This window comes from Notothenia rossii (genome assembly GCF_949606895.1).
Source record: "Notothenia rossii genome assembly, chromosome: 7".
Classification (NCBI taxonomy): Eukaryota; Metazoa; Chordata; class Actinopteri; order Perciformes; family Nototheniidae; genus Notothenia; species Notothenia rossii.
In genome coordinates, this window is record NC_136905.1 from 26,859,906 (window position 1) to 26,866,649 (window position 6,744).

A 6,744-nucleotide genomic window follows, 5' to 3' on the forward strand; every position below is an offset into this window, starting at 1 on the left:
AGCTGTGGAGAGTATGTGCTGCAGGGAGGTGGATGCACAACGCACCGAGGAACGAACGCTAGCTCCGGTCCTTTTTACTGTGGACTCGATGTCCTAACAGGCTGGTCTTTGTGCAACCTGCACAAACACAATACTGCACCATGATTACAAATGGTGAAATACAATGTAAAACTACAGAAAAATACCAGCTCACTAAAACCCAACTGCTCAACTCAACGCAACTACTAACTATACCCGCGGTCAGAGAGCGGAGATGTTTACCCTTTGTGATGTAATATGACGTGTTTGACGTATGACCTTAAAAAAAAGCAGTTTTTAAGAGCAGAGCTCAAAATTGCTCCTTTCCCTCTGAATTCCTGCCCTTATGTCTCGTAAGACATATCAAATCCTACATTCACTTTTTTAATTGTAATTTTCAAGCAAGTTTAAGCATAAATGTAGAAGAAAAACCTGCAAGATGCTCTTTAAGCTCGCTTTTCACTTTTCAGTGGAGTAAGGTTTGCAGTTATTCCCTGTCTTATCCACCCTCATCCACAAATTGTGTAGAACCAGATTCTAAAGAAAAGCTAATACAAACACTTGCATTGTATGTGCACTGGATTTCCCAGCAACCGGGCAGCCCAAGAAACATGCCCTGAGCCACCAGCAGGGTCTTCTGCGGTCTGCAAATTGTCTATGGTGTTACGGCAGGAAAAGGTAGCATAGCAACATTGTTTAAAAACAGTACCAGAAGAAGAAGTACTAAAATAAACAGCATTTCTTGTGGTTCGCTTGAGAATGCTGTGTTTTTGTGTTAATCTGCCCGTAACAGTTAATTGTAACAACTATTTAAAATGCCTCCAGAATGTTTGCCCTCCTGCCCTAAACACATTTTACTAAATACTACAGTTGGATTTTTATATTTAAACTTTAAAGACGATCAGTTTCCCATTATACATCTGTTTACAAAGACAACTTAAGAGACATTTTAACAGCATTATAATGTAGTATTCCTTGCTGCGATGCAATATAAAACAAGGTTGTTACAGCTCCAGGCAGCTCTGACTGCTACATGGATGAAAGTCAGTGTTGGTCCTGGCCTCTGCCAAGCCAAAAAGCTGTAACAACAAGAACAAGCACTAACTCAAATCTACAAGTTTATTTGGTTTGAGTTCCACACTGTCAGGTACTGGCTAGGTCGTTTCTGGTCTAACAGGCAGAGAGGAAAATGAACTTAGAAAAGTTCTTCACCCAAGTGCTTTTATATGCACTGGTTTATCAGAGCAGAAAGGCTGAATGGAAAAAAATAGGTATGATAGAGTTTTCCTCATACTGAAGACAAGATTTTATATATCGATATAACCCAAATTGTTCAATGTTCAATGTTGTTATTATATATTGTGAAGTTGAGCTATATGTGCATGCATTCCTTGATGTAAATCGTCTCTGTTGTCAGAAATGTGCTTTCTCTCTAATAGTTGTATTTCTTAAACCACCAGCTCTTCAGTAAATAACACGCTCTTTCTTGTTTGTTTAATCTGTCATCACAAAAATAAGTGTTGTTCTAACTCCAGGAAGTCTTTGTCAAAGTAAAAAAGTAAAAAAAAAACGTTATCAATTTCTGTGTGTGTCTGATACAAACAGGGCGATGGAAACGCTGTTTTTCACCATCCCCAAGAATAAGATTATATGAAGACTATTAGGCTATGTTTATGAAGCTGATATGTGGACCTGGCGATCTCTTTTTGCTGTTTCTAGTCTTTATGCTAAACTAAACTAAACTAAAATAATCTAAGCTAAGCATGTGAGCGTTGATCTTCTAATCTAAATCTCCACTTGACACCGCTTAAGCACATTTTCCAAAATGTTGAAATGTTCCTTTGGCCTTAGTGTCAAATTAGATGACATAAACTCTTGTGCAAGATTTTCAATATCACAGGACAGTTAAATGCAAATCAGGTTTAAAGCTTAAGGATAAGTGACAGAGAAAGTGCGGTTGGACAGAAACAACACAGTATAGACACAGATAGAAAAACACTGACACAGAAAACACAGCCTGCAGGTGATCTGAGCTCCGGAGAGACAGGTGTGAGTGTGTATCCAGGAGGCACCTCACAAACTCAGCCAGCAGCGATGATAGGGGTGTAAAGTCCCCGCGGGTCCCAGAGGGGGGGGAAACATTTGAGCATGATGCGTGTATCCTGGCCCTGACTAACGCACGCCCCCATGGATATCACATTCCATTCAGCTAAACAGCCTTGTGAGCGCTCGGTGTGATCGGCAAAGCACATATCTACGCAACCTCAGACACACAACAGACTCACAGTACCCCTACACCTCAATCAGACCCTCTCCAGAGGCACTGGGGTGCATCGCTGAAACTCAAACCCAGCACACACCAGCACTCTTCACTGCTGAGAGACAGAGCAGCTCATCCTGAAAGATATCATTTCTCAGGAAGATATGAGGGATGCAGGGACCGTGCAAAGTGGGCTTGAGGTGGGAAAGATAAAGAGGGGACTACAGGAATAAAAAAAGAAATGGAGGAACGGGCATCTGCTGGTACTCTTGCATATTGTGGTTATATAATGCAGAAGGGAAGTTCTACTTGCCATGAGTGAATGAAAGAGTCATTTTAAACGGCTGCAAACTAGATATATCATGTAAAGCACAGAGGATATTGATATTTCCTTTCTGTGGTGTTCTTCCTGTGTTCAGATATTTCCTTTGGCAGCTCCCATTTCCTCCCACTTTGCAAATACATAAAGTCTGGTGAGACTGAAGACTCAAATTTGCTCATTAGTGTGGATGTCATCATGCCAGCGTGAGGGGGTGTGTCTGTATTTGCTGGAGGACAGACCTGTCCAGGTTGTTTCCATGCCAGCCCAACGTATGCTGCATTAGGCTCCCAGAATCCCTGAACAGGAAGCTAGGGAAAATGTATGATGAAAAATGGTCTCATAACAGCTACATCCTCACTGGTGTCTTATAATAAGCAGAGTTAGCGACGTTAGGTCTTTATGATCATTTATGAGTAGAAAAGGAAATGTGTCACTACCACCATGTTTGCCATGTTGGATGTGTGTCTATGTTGTGTGCATGTGTGTGTGTGTGTGCCCACTTGGCATTTAAGTGTCATTAAAAAAGGGCGTAAGGGAGCCATCCAGCAGTTTATTTTTCATTAATGAAGAACAGCACTGCCAACCGCAAGAACTCACACACACAAACACTATAAACACTAAAATAACACACACATCCAAATACAACCGTTTGTCTTTCGCTCCCTGCTGCTCTCGGCCACAAACACTTTTTTCCCCCTTCTTTCCGCTCGTATTAAGTGTGATGACCCTATAAATGCGTGCACACACACAAAAGCATGTAATTTTACAGAATCAACAATGCATGTGTGAAGTGCTCCAGAGGACTCTGGGTTCATGAGCTAGAAAAATAACAGGAAAACAAGAAGCTGCACAAACCACAAAGTGGGACCTCTGGGGATCTATTTATTCTAAGCATGAGAGGCGCTAGCTTAGTTTCTCCAGGCTTTTTTACTCAGTGATAAAACTTTGCATGATGACAGTAGTCAAAATATGGTCATAGTGTATGGGCCGTGGATAGGTGAAAGAAGGATGAGGCAGTTGTGTGACAAGCCGTTCAGTCACCCCATTTACTTCCTGGGTCAACAACCCTCTCCACTTCCAGGCAAGTATCTCCAAAGAGGATGTTGTGCATCCGGAGCTGCTCTGCACTTTCTCAACCGCAGCTCTATCACTTCAAAAGCCTAACTGTTAGTTTACAAGCTGTACAGCATTGATTGTATGGCAAACAGTCTGAAGGCCCGAGCACAGCACACACAGGATCTCTGGGGGAATCACTTAGGGGGGATACTTTGAGCGCTTTCTCTACTCAAGTCTGTCATCTAGTGGCACTGAATTTAATACTGCTGGGGAAAAGATGCACCAAAGTTGTATCCACGATTGTAAAACAAGAGCAAACCCCATAATCTCCTCTTTTCTCTGACTGCTCCCTCTCCATTCCTCATCCTGCTCTTCTACTTACCCCTGAGCATGGTTTGAGTTTCACACAGCGGTGTGAGATGGGACTCCTCAGTCCTGCAGTGATTTGTGGCACTATAATGGCTCTAGGTCTGCTGAGCTGCTCCTCCCAGACATTGAGATAACGGCTCTCACCTTACCTCGATCAACAACTGAGGGGCTGCAGAGGGTTTCCCGGGGTGGATGAGGGCAGCAATGTGACCTGAGGGCGGGGGCGGCAAGGCGAGAAGGGCTGGGGGAGTTGCAGGTGTCCAAACTCCCCTTTCTGCTTAGGACAGGTGCACTGCACCTGTGCCTCATGTGTGTATGTGTGTATGTGTGTGTGTGTGTGTGTGTGTGTGTGTGTGTGTGTGTGTGTGTGTGTGTGTGTGTGTGTGTGAGAGTGTGTGTGAGAGTGTGTGTGTGTGTAAACACCTGAATACCATCTGTGCACAAGTCTCTCTCTCTGGACTTCACACACCACCGCCTCCAAAAAACACACAGTCTTAACAAAAGATACACTCTCCCTGTGACAGACTCCATCAGGTGCCACACATGTGTTTCAGGTCAAGAATCACATCTTGATAAATGCTAGATACACCTCTTCCTCTGACTGCAAGTCTTTTGTGATTTGTGCATGTGATGTCAACTTCTGCTAGTTGTTAAAGGTATAAACTGTTGTGCTACCTCTTTTCAGTTTCATCCAGAGAGTTAGTTGAGAAGATGGATACAGCTTTTATGAAGCTACAGCTAGTTGCTGGTTAGCTTAGCATTAAAGACTGCAAACAGCCTGGCTCTCTGCAAAGGTCACAAAATCCTCCTACATTCACTCAATGTGCATGTTATGGCAAATTGCGGATGAAGTGTAAAATTTTTAGTTTTTGTACGTCCCTGTTGCCCCGTTGGTCTTTGTTATGTAAAGTTATGTACGCTAATTGGCTGTTGCCTTGTTTCATATCAAGCATACAGACTGTATCGATCTTCTCATCTCATTTACGGTCTCAAAGCAAATAATCTAATTACCAACATGTTGTACTATTTATTTTTCTATTGATACCAGGTGTGGTGCGGTTTTGTGTTCGTTTTTTGTTCTCATGCATGATGTGAGCAACAAATAAAATCACAACAGGGAGAAATAAATAAATCGGTAGTGTGTATGTGTGGGTGTGTTGAGATTCTCGTAGTGAAGAAGCTGATACAGCATTCTGAAGGGAGTTTAATCAGGAACCATTGTTCCAAAACAGCAGCCCTCTCCTTCTACAGGGAGTTCCCCTTTGAGCAAGAGAGGTATAGGTGGCAGGAGAGAGGAGGAAAGGGCAGAGGTGAGGCGGGTGAGGAGAGAAAGAGGAGGGTGGGAGAACTGGTGGAAGTAAGGTGGACAATTATTAAGGATTCGGTGTAAAGTAAGGACGCTTAATAAATTGAGCCTGTTGCAAAAAATATTACTTATTACTTATATTACGAATTACACTGGGAAACTGCAAACATAAAACCAAGACAATTAGACCAGAACACACACACACAATTTTCGCGACGTCTGGACGGCATTACATCTCGTAGAGAGGAACCCCCCCACCCCTCTCTAATTATAATCTACTTCGCTTGACATCGAGAGCTTTGAAAACATGGTTTATCACCATATTGTTGCAGGGTGAATGCAAACACGCAACACTCCTAAAACAGAACAGAGAGACTGTGTTAAAACCACTATCCTCAACACAGAGAGGGTCTTCTGTCGCGTTACTCATTTACATGAGACATGCTATGAAATGCTAAAGGGTGAGAGGAGAGCAGTGGTGAGTAAAGAGGGGCCACGTTTCTAAATGTCTTGCGGAATTATTTGATTTTGCTTGATGATGTTAGACAACAAAAGGGCACTGTGGGAACTGTAAACAAAGCGCACCGCAAACGATGGCGAGCGGGGTATCATGTGATGGTGCCTGGAACTCACTGTCGGTGAAACAGGGAGAACGGGGAAGTGTGGTGGAAAAGGCAGGGGCCCAACTGATAAACAAAGCAAAGGGGTAATGTACATAAAGGCCGGCTGCGTCGCTCTCATGAGATGAATAATGAGCCGGGCTGCATGTAAACTGTGGTCGGAAAACAACAAAAGCTGCTGACTAACTGTAGTGGTGTGTGGTGAGGGGGGGACGCCCTGTAGTTTGGGGTCCTGCCTGTGCAGGGAGGCCTCACTCGCCTGAACATGCTGCCTTTGTCTGAATAAAGCAAGACTGTGGCTCTAAATGCCGCTTTACATTCTGTTTTAGGGTATTCAAGCACTGCTACGGGGTTGTATCCAAGTAAAGATAGAAAACATAACAGAATTTGAAGCTTAATCCGATCAATATAAATTAAGTCCAGGTCACTCAAGCTAAGTAAGAGACACGTAAACCCTCATTCTATCTACACATTTAACAAAATATTTTAGGAAACTAAGATCATTTTTTCAGATGATGTAAAATGATATATAATTTCTAGGCTTATTTAACAACCTTTGGTTTAGTTTTCATTCATTTAAAGAAATCACTATTCGTATTATATTTTTAGGGTGAAAGAAAATAATATTGGTCTCAGTCTCTTTATCTTTGAGTATACAATTAGATAGAACCCTTGTATGGCCCCGCAAAATAAATGTTGAATACATTTTATTCAAAATGTTTCCTTAAATTGGACCTATCATGCTATATGAGGGCCATACCTATATAAAACATGTCTGTGAAGTTTTCTTTTT